This window comes from Balaenoptera ricei, chromosome 13 (genome assembly GCF_028023285.1).
Source record: "Balaenoptera ricei isolate mBalRic1 chromosome 13, mBalRic1.hap2, whole genome shotgun sequence".
Taxonomy (NCBI): domain Eukaryota; kingdom Metazoa; phylum Chordata; class Mammalia; order Artiodactyla; family Balaenopteridae; genus Balaenoptera; species Balaenoptera ricei.
The window spans coordinates 87,488,841-87,500,138 of record NC_082651.1 but is presented as its reverse complement, the minus strand read 5'-3'; positions in this window follow the sequence as shown (position 1 = coordinate 87,500,138).

Sequence of the window (11,298 nt, the reverse complement as noted above, 5' to 3'; positions counted from 1 at the left end):
AATTTCCTTTTCAGATTGTATATAGAAATACAACTGATTTTTGTACGTTAATCTTTTATCCTTCAACTTTGCTGAATTCATTTTTTAGCTATGATAGTTTTTTTTGGTGGATCCTTTAGGTTATTTTATACATAAGATCATGTCATCTGCAAATATAGTTTTACTGCTTCTTTTCCAATTTGGATTTGCTTTATTTCTTTTTCTTGACTAATTGTTCTGGCTAGAACTTCCAGGACAAGGCTGAAAAGAAGTAGTGCAAGTGAGCATCCTGTCTTGTTCCTGACTTAACGGGAAGCTTTCAGTCTTTCACCAAGTGCTCTCTTGACTCTCATTGGCTCATCTGCCCACTCTGCTCAGGGTGTCTGACTCCTTGCCCTCGCCCATTCTGCTGCCCCAAGGGAAACCACTCTTCAGCCTTTGTCACATCCTCCAGTTCCCACCTCTGCACTCTGCAATCCAGTGAATTTCCCCATCCTTCAAATCAAGAGTTTTTTGAGGAGTTCTCTGAACCTCACCCATGTGGCCCCAAATAGTCAATGTCTCTCCTCCTTGGCCTTCTGCCTCAGTCCTGACCATGAAGGAGACAGGAATAAACCTCATAAATACTGGGGTCTTGAAAAGCACCTGTTTTCCAAGAGCCTGAGAGGTCAGGCTTGCTGAAAAGAGCTATGTCTGGGCCTGCCTTGCCACAGGAAAAACAGACCACCGATTCCTGCTGGCCCAATTGGCAGAAGCCCAGAGAGAACCGACTGCCATCCAAGAGGCACAGGTGTTCCAGGGCACCTGTTCCATAGCAGGTAGAACCTGCCAACTTGGCATGGAAACCCTTGTTTGTGGGCTGGACCCTTTGCTGTCTTAGCTGAAGGGGAATCCTGTCAGTGCCCACCCTGATGCCCATGCCCCTGAGGCCAAGCACCTCTGTGAAGACAATAGCTTGAGCCACAAAAAAACATGCTTGGAACATAAATCCAGAGACAGAAGCCAGGCGAGCCCAGGATCATGAGCTCCATTGGCTAAGGTGAGGTCATATCCTCATGGGAGCTCTCAGCCTCTCTGAGACCAGGCTAGAGGCTGCTGGGGACCCTCAACCACAAATGACATTGAACAATTCCCAGGAGAACTGCACAAAACCATCGTGACAGTGGGAGTTTTACAATCCCCCCTCAGGGTCAAGTGCATCCAGTGTAAATAGGGATACAGAATTCTGAAAAACATAATTAATACTTTCAAAATTATATATATATATATATTCCACAAATAGAATAAATATTTAAAAATATCTGTTGAACATTTAAAATTTGGTTATATCCTAGATGCCAAGAAAGATTTTTAAATTACAGAAATAGCAGTCATATACATTCCCATTCTCAGATCACAATGCAATAAGACTATAAATGAATTACAAAGAGATTGGAAACTTGGAAACAAGTTTCTAAAACTTGGAAACAAAAGCACAAACATACCAACACTACTGGTATTTAAAATAGTTTTTCAGTTTTAAATAGGAAATAAAACTACAAATTTAACTTCTTGAAAATTAACTAAAATGAGAACATTATGTGATAAAATCTATAGGGGGGGGGCCAAAACTCTTCTAGAGGAAATTCTGTAGCTTAAGTGTTTTTAAAATTAACAACAAAAAGGAAAATAAATTAAAAATGTGATTTAAAAAAACTAAAAGGAGAAATGGATAAAGTTAAAATAGAAATGAATGAATTAGATACAAAAAATAGTAAAATAGATCTTTAAAATCCAAAACTCGTTCTTTGAAAAGATGAAGAGGATAAATTTCTGATGAATATAATCAATTAAAAAAAGAGAGAGAAAAACCCTAGAAATGAACATTGGACTCTAAACACAAACATGATGCTAATTTTTAAAGTTATAAGAGAGTATGTTATGTACTTGAAATCTGGATGGAGTAGACAATTTTCTAGAAAAATATGAAGGATCAAAACTAACTTGAGGGGGCGGAGTCAAGATGGCAGTGTGGGAAGACATGGAGTTCACGTCTCCCCACAACTAGGGCACCTGCTGGACACTGATGGGGCACCCCGACGCCCAAGTCGACGGAAAGAACCCCCAAGTGAACTGGTAAGACGTGGGGGGACTGAGTGGGGAGGAGAAGTGGTGGCTGGACAAGACCAGCACCCCTGAGGGGTGGCTGAGAGGGGGGAGGGGTTCCCACACCTGGAGGGACCCTTGTGGTCTTGGAGCAGGGGTGAGCTTGCCCAGTGATTCCCCTGCCCAATCAGCCGAGGAAGTCTGCCCGGCTCTCCAGCCTAGGCCCTCAGAGGTCGCCTCTGGGCTGGGTTGGTCCTGGGGGCATAGGAGGGAGGCCAGGAGAGGCCAGCAGAAGGGATCCTCCAGGATGGGAGGAGCAGGAGGGGAGTGGAAGGGGTTTGCCACATCCACGAAGGCCTAGGGAGCCTGCTGGGCACACAGGTGGGGTCCCCCGCCCTCTGAGACCAACGGCTGGAGGAACGCCTGGGTCCCTGCTGTTCTGTTGAGCCTAAGCCCCACTCTGCAACCCCTCCGCCCCCAGGGCCTTTTCCAGCCCTGTGGGTTCTAAGCACAGGCCCCGCTCAGCTCACCACCCAAACCTCGCCCCTGCTTAGGCCCCACCCACCACAGCCAAGGTCTTTTCCACTTTTTTTTTTCTCCTCCTCTTTTTTACTATTGTGTTTCTGTTTTACCTTCTGGTTGTTGTTTCATCTATATTTTTATTTTTATATTTTTTTAACATATCTGTTAGTTTCCTAGTCTAATTTTATTTTTTACTTTGTTATTTTTCTCCTTTTTTTTTTATTGGCCCCCCAACATGACTTGTGGGATCTTGGTTCATGAGCCAGTGGTGGGACCAAAGCTCCTGCGGTGGGAGCTCCAAGTCCGAACCACTGGACTAACAGAGAACCTCAGATCCCAGAGAATTTTCATTGGAGTGAGGTCTCCTGGAGGTCCTCATCTCAGCACCAAGAGCCAGCTCTACCCAACAGCCTACAAACTCCAGTGTTGGAAGCCTCAGGCCAAACCACCAGTAAGACAGGAACACAATTACACTCATTAAAAAAAGGGAAAAAAAAAATGAGATGGCAAAAAAATATGCCACAGATGAAGGAGCAAGTTAAAAACCTACAAGACCAAATAAATGAAAAGGAAATAGGCAATCTACCTGAAAAAACATTCAGAACAGTGATAGTAAAGATGATCCAGAATCTCAGAAATAGAATGGAGGCATGGACTGAGAAAATATAAGAAATGTTTAACAAAGATCTAGAAGAACTAAAGAACAAATAAACAGAGATGAACAACAAAATAACTGAAATGAAAAATACACTAGAAGGAATCAATAACAGAATAACTGAGGCAGAAGAACGAATAAGTGAGCTGGAAGACAAAATGGTGAAAATAACCGCTGAGGAGCAGAATAAAGAAAAAAGAATGAAAAGAATTGAAGACAACCTCAGAGACCTCTGGGACAACACTAAATGCACCAACATTTGAATTATAGGGGTCCCAGAAGAAGAAGAGAAAAAGAAAGGGTCTGAGAAAATATTTGAAGAGATTATAGTGGAAAACTTCCCTAACATGGGAAAGGAAATAGTCACCCAAGTCCAGGAAGCACAGAGAGTCCCATACAGGATAAACCCTAGGAGAAACACACCAAGACACATATTAATCAAACTAACAAAAATTAAATTCAAAGAAAAAATATTAAAAGCAGCAAGGGAAAAACAAAAAATAACATACAGGGGCTTCCCTGGTGGCGTAGAGGTTAAGAATCTGCCTGCTAATGCAGGGGACACGGGTTCAAGTCCTGGTCCGGGAAGATCCCACATGCTGCGGAGCAACTAAGCCCGTGTACCACAACTACTGAGCCTGTGCTCTAGAGCCCATGAGCCACAACTACTGAAGTCCGTGAGCCTAGAGCCTGTGTTCCACAACAACAGAAGCCACCACAATGAGAAGCCTGCTCACCACATGAAGAGTAGCCCCCACTCACCGCAACTAGAGAAAGCCCGCACTCAGCAATGAAGACCCAATGTAGCCAAAAATAAATAAATAAATAAATTTATATATTAAAAAAATTACATACAAAGGAATCTGCATAAGGTTATCAGCTGATTTTTCAGCAGAAACTCTGCAGACCAGAAGGGAGTGGCAGGATATACTTAAAGTGATGAAAGAGAAAAACCTACAACTAAGATTACTTTACCCAGCAAGGATCTCATTCAGATTCGACAGAGAAATCAAAACCTTTTCAGACAAACAAAAGCTAAGAGAATTCAGCACCACCAAACCAGCTTTACAGCAAATGCTAAAGAAACTTCTCTAGGTGGGAAACACAAGAGAAGGAAAAGACCCACAAAAACAAACCCAAAACAATTAAGAAAATGGTAATAGGACATACATATCGATAATAACCTTGAAAGTAAATGGATTAAATGCCCCAACCAAAAGATACAGACTGGCTGAATAGATACAAAAACAAGACCCATATATATGCTGTCTACAAGAGACCCACTTCAGACTTAGGGAGACATACAGACTGAAAGTGAATGGATGGAAAAAGATATTCCATGTAAACGGAAATCAAAAGAAAGCTGGAGCAATACTCATATCAGATAAAATAGACTTTAAAATAAATACTGTTACAAGAGATAAGGAAGGGCACTACATAACGATCAAGGGATCAATCCAAGAAGATATAACAATTATAAATGTTTATACACCCAACACAAGAACACCTCAATACATAAGGTAACTGCTAATAGTTATAAAAGAGGAAATAGACAGTAACACAATAATAGTGAGGAACTTTAACACCCCACTTACAACAATGGACAGAAAATAAATAGCGAAACACAAGCTTTAAATGACACAATAGACCAGATAGATTTAATTGATATTTATAGAACATTCCACTCAAAAGTGGCAGAATACACTTTCTTCTCAAGTGCACACAGAACATTCTCCAGGATAGATCACATCCTGGGTCACAAATCAAACCTCAGAAAATTTAAGAAAATTGAAATCATATCAAGCATCTTTTCTGACCAGAACACTATGAGACTGGAAATCAATTACAGGAAAGTAACTGTAAAAACCACAAATACATGGAGGCTAAACAGTGTGCTACCATATAACCAAGAGACCACTGAAGAAATCAAAGAAGAAATTAAAAAAATACGTAGAAACAAATGACAATGAAAACACAATGACCCAAAACCTATGGGACTCAGCAAAAGCAGTTCTAAGAGGGAAGTTTATAGCAATTCAATCTCACCTCAAGAAACAAGAAAAATCTCAAATAAAAAAATCTAACCCTACACCTAAAGCAACTAGAGAAAGAAGAACAAAGAAAACCCAAAGTCAATAGAAGGAAAGAAATCATAAAGATCAGAGCAGAAATAAATGAAATGGAAACAAAGAAAACAATAGCAAAGATCAATAAAACTAAAAGCTGGTTCTTTGAGAAGGTAAACACAATTGATAAACCGTTAGCCAGACTCATCAAGAAAAAAAGGGAGAGGACGCAAATCAATAAAATTAGAAATGAAAAAGGAGAAATCACAACTGACACCACAGAAATACAAAGGATCATCAGAAACTACTGGAAACAACTATATGCCGATAAAATGAACAACCACAAAGAAATGGACAAATTCTCGGAAAGGTACAATTTTCCAAGACTGAACCAGGAAGAATTAGAAAATATAAACAGACCTATCACAAGTAATGAAATTGAAACTGTAATTAAAAATTTTCCAATAAACAGAAGTCCAGGACCAGATGGCGAATTCTATGAAATATTTATAGAAGAGCTAACACCGATCCTTCACCAACTCTTCAAAAAAATTGCAGAGGGAGGAACACTCCCAAATTCATTCTACAAAACCACGATCACCCTGATACCAAAACCAGAAAAAGATATCACAAAAAAAGAAAATTATAGACCAGTATCACTGATAAACATAGATGCAAAAATCCTGAACAAAATACTAGCAAAGAGAATCCAACAACATATTAAAAGGATTATACACCATGATCAAGTGGAATTTTTCCAGGGATGCTAGGATTATTCAATGCACAAATCAATCAATGTGATACACCATATTAACAAATTAAGGAATAAAAACCATATGATCATCTCAATAGATGCAGAAAAAGCTTTTGACAAAATTCAACACCCATTTATGAAAAAAACTCTCCAGAAAATGGGCATAGAGGAAACCTACCTCAACATAATAAAGGTCTTATATGACAAACACACAGCAAACATCATACTCAATGGTGAAAAACTGAAAGCATTTCCACTAAGATCAGGAATAAGACAAGGATGTCTACTCTTGCCACTCTTATTCAACATAGTTTTGAAAGTCCACGGCAATCAGAGAAGAAAAAGAAATAAAAGGAATTCAAATTGGAAAAGAAGAAGTGAAACTGTCACTGTTTGCAGATGACATGATACTATACATAGAAAATCCTAAGGAAGTCACCAGAAAACTACTAGAACTAATCAGTGAATTTGGTAAGGTTGCAGGATACAAAATTAATGCACAGAGATCTCTGGCATTCCTATACACTAGCAATGAAAAATCAGAAAGAGAAATTAAGGAAACAATCCCATTTACCATCGCAACATAAAGAATAAAATACCTAGGAATAAACCTACCTAAGGAGACAAAAGACTTGTACTCAGAAAACTATAAAACACTGATGAAAGAAATCAAAGATGACATAAACAGATGGAGAAATATACCACGTTCTTGGATTGGAAGAATCAATATTGTGAAAATGAATATACTACCCAAAGCAATCTACAGAGTCAATGCAATCCCTATCAAACTACCAGTGACATTCTTCACAGAATTAGAACAAAAAATTTTGCAATTCGTATAGAAACACAAAAGACCCTGAATAGCCAAAGCAATTTTGAGAAAGAAAAACGGAGCTGGAGCAATCAGGCTCCCTGACTTCAAACTATACTACAAAGCTACAGTAATCAAGAGAGTATGGTACTGGCACAAAAACAGAAATATAGATCAATGGTACAGGATAGAAAGCCCAGAGATAAACCCACACACATATGATCATCTAATTTACAACAAAGGAGGCAAGAACATACAGTGGAGAAAAGACAGCCTCTTCAATAAGTGGTGCTGGGAAAACTGGACAGCTACATGTAAAAGAATGAAATTAGAACACTCCCTAACACCATACACAAAAATAAACTCCAAATGGATTAAAGACCTAAATGTAAGACCAAACACTATAAAACTCTTAGAGGAAAACATAGGAAAAACACTCTTTGTCATAAACCACAGCAAGATCTTTTTTGACCCACCTCCTAGAGTAATGGAAATAAAAAGAAAAATAAACAAGTGGGACCTAATGAAACTTCAAAGCTTTTGCACGGCAAAGGAAACCATAAACGAGACGAAAAGACAACCCTCAGAATGGGTGAAAATATTTACAAATGAAACAATGGACTAAGGATTAATCTCAAAAATATACAAACAGCTCAGGGAGCTCAATATCAAAAAAACAAACAATTCAATTAAAAACTGGGTGGAAGACCTAAATAGACAATTCGCCAAAGAAGACATACAGATGGCCAAGAGGCACATGAAAAGATGCTCAACATCACTAATTATTAGAGAAATGCAAATCAAAATTACAATGAGGCCATTCTTACCTCACACCTGTCAGAATGGCCATTATCAAAAATATCTAGAAACATTACATGCTGGAAAGGGTGTGGTGAAAAGGGAATCCTCCTGCACTGTTGGTGGGAATGTAAATTGATACAGCCACTATGGAGAACAGGATGGAATTTCCTTAAAAAACAAAAAATAGAACTACCATATAACCCAGCAATCCCACTACTGGGCATATATCCTGAGAAAACCATAATTCAAAAACAGACATGTACCACAATGTTCATTGCAGCTCTATTTACAATAGCCAGGACATGGAAGCAACCTAAATGTCCATCGACAGATGAATGGATAAAGAAGATGTGGCACATATATACAATGGAATATTACTCAGCCATAAAAAGAAACGAAGTTGAGTTATTTGTAGTGAGGTGAATGGATCTAGAGTCTGTCATACAGAGTAAAGTAAATCAGAAAGAGAAAAACAAATACCATATGCTGATGCATATATACAGAATCTAAAAAAAAAAAAAAAAGGTACTGATGAACCTAGTGGCAGGGCAGGAATGAAGAGGTAGACATAGAGAATGGACTTGAGGACACGGGGCAGGGAGGGGGAAGCTGGGGCGAAGTGAGAGTAGCATCGACATATACACACTACTGAATGTAAAATACTTAGCTAGTGGGAAGCAGCCGCATAGCACAGGGAGATCAGCTCGGGGCTTTGCGATGACCTAGAGAGGTGGGATAGGGACGGTAGGAGGGAGGCTCAAGAGTGAGAGGATATGGGGATATATGTATGCATAAGGCTGATTCACTTTGTTCTACAACAGAAACTAACACAGTATTGTGAAGCAATTATACTCCAATAAAGATCTATTAAAACATAATTAACTTGAAAAAAATTAGAAAAACCTGCACAGATGAATGTTCATAGAAAAAACAGAAATAATTATCAATGAGCTAAGTCCCTCCAAAGACCAGGCCCAGGAAGAATTACCTTTGAGTGGCAGGTGAAGATGAAGCCCCCGAGGGGGAGGAGGAGGAGGGGCAGGTTAGGGGAGCTGGCTGGAGAGCTTGTCTCCCAGCTCTGTCTTTATTATGGTTGGTCTGCTGTCCTGTTCTCCACATGAGCCTGGAGGCCCAGTTCTTGGATTCAGGCTCTGGGATCCCTCCTCTTCCCTCCCTAAACTTGGAACCCTTGAACCTCAGGTTGAAGGGGGTCCTCCTCAAGCCCAGCCCAAAGGCACCAATGTCAAGAAAAAAGTTACTTCAAGAATAGGCAGGTGAATCAGCAGGACTGCTTCTCATTTATTAGCACTAATAATGCTTTAGGCTTAGATTAAGAAGAAATGAGGTGCTGTGTGTAAAGCTCCTAGCAAGTAACCATGCAGTGTGTCTATTCTCATGTCACCATGGGACAACACAGAACAACTCCCCCATCTCTGATCAAAGCCTGCGGCAGGATGAGCCCCTGCCCCACACCAGGACCCCGATCTGCTGCTCTAACAGGGCTTCATGAGCAGTCTTCCGCTCTCTAGCCCTTGAGAACCCTGCAACAGCACTTCCTTATTCCCAGTAAGCAAGGATCTGTGCACTTCCCAACCCAAAGGGAGAGCTGGTGGACAGCTTTGGCAGCACTGAGACTTCAAAGCTGCTCCAGGGGTCCAGGTGGACCACTGGGTCTCCTCCCAGGAAGGCTCGTTCTCTTCAGAGCCCTTGTATCCCAAGCCCCTGGAGCTTGATGAGGCCTTTGGGAGCACCCTGGGTGTGTTTTCCCGATCCTGAGGCCCTCAGCCTTGTTCCACGAGGGAAGGGAAGAGGGAATCCATGGATCTGTTGAGGCCATCTCACCTACCCCCAAAAGGTACCACCTTGCAATAAGTCCTCTGCATCTGCCTGCCCAGGACAACACAGGGCAACTACAGGAAAGAAAAAGGAAAGTTGGAAATCATGCAGTGGAGGAGAGATAAGTTTTCGATGAACCAAGGCCAGTCAATGCCTGGGGTTTCCAGGACTTGAGGATTTGGACCCCTCATTTTCCCAGAGGACTCTGGGGCAGGTCCTCCTTTTCATCAGGTGCCCCCTGCTCCTTCCCTCCGTTTTGCCCGTCTGCTGGACCAGAAACCCCTTCCACCACCAAATGTTTGCTGAGCCCCAGCTGGAGCCCAGGGCACCTGAAGGCTATGGGGGGAGCTCACTGAAAATAGGGCATGGTCTGGTGAGGCAGGGCTGACCTCCTGGTGTGCTGAGTATCTTCTGGGCTAAGGAACTTCCTCACTGTGGCTCCTTTTTGCAAAATAGATCTTACGTTTGTATGTTATAAAAGCAGCAAACAGTAAAATTGAACAGAAAATGCAGAGTCCCATGTACCTGCTGTCCGCGAACACTCCCAGCTTCCCCCACGATCAACATCCGCCACCAGAAAGCGCATTTGTTATAACTGATGAACCTACACTGATACATCATTATTATCCGAAGTCCATGGTTTACATCAGGGTTCACTCTTGGTGTTGCACATTCCATGGGTTTGGACAAATGTATGATGACATGTATCCACATTATAGAATCATACACAGTATTTTCACTGCCCTAAAAATCTTCTCTGCTCCACTTACTCATCCCCTACCTCCCAGCCCCTGGCAACCAGTGATCCTTTTACTGTCTCTGTAGTTTTGCCTTTTCCAGAATTTCATAAAGTTAGTATCATTGAGTAAGCCATCTTTTCAGGCTGGCTTCCTTTACTTAGCAATATGCATTTCAGGGCATGTTATGTTTTTTTTCGTGGCTTGATAGCTCATATATTTTTAGTGCTGAAAAATATTCCATTGTCCGGATGTACCATTGTTTATTCATCCATTCATATACTGAGGGACATCTTGGTCGCTTCCCAGTTTTGGAAATTATGAATAAAGCTGCTATAAACACCTCTGTGCAGGTTTTTGTGTGGACGTAAGTTGTCAACTCATTTTGGTAAATACTAAGGAGCATGATTGCTGGATTGAATGGTAGAAGTATATTTACTTTTGTACTGTGGTTCCTTTTTCAACAGCTTTATTTAGGTAGAATTTACAATAAAATCTCCCCATTTTAAGGGTAAAGTTCAACGAGTTTTTTTTATAGTCATGCTCAAATTTTAGAATATTTCTGTCACCTCAGAAAGTCTCCTCATGTCTCCTTGGAGTCATTCTTCCCTCTCCCCTACCCAGCCCCAGCCCCAGCCCCTGGCAACCGTTGATCTGCTATAGTTTTGCCTTTGCTAGAATTTCATATAAATGGACTCATACAGTATATAGTAACCATGTTTTGAGATCCATCTGTGTCATTATATCTACTAGTAGTCTCCTCCTCATTTGCTGAGTACTGTTGCACCGTATGGACGTAACTGCTGGTCTATCCGTTGCCTAGTTGATGGATATTTGGGTTGTTTCCTTTGGCTGGGGGTGAGGGCTGTTTTGAATAACGTTGCTATGAACATTTGTGTATAAGCCTTTGTGGGCGTGGCTTCTTTTCAAAGCGGGTGCTGGACACCCTCTGCCCCACTGCGGCCCGGAGTGAACAGGGGGTGATGAGAAGTTGGAGCAGGCCCAAGGCGAAAGAGGAAGGGGTATGATTGCTGAGGCACCTCACGCCCTCC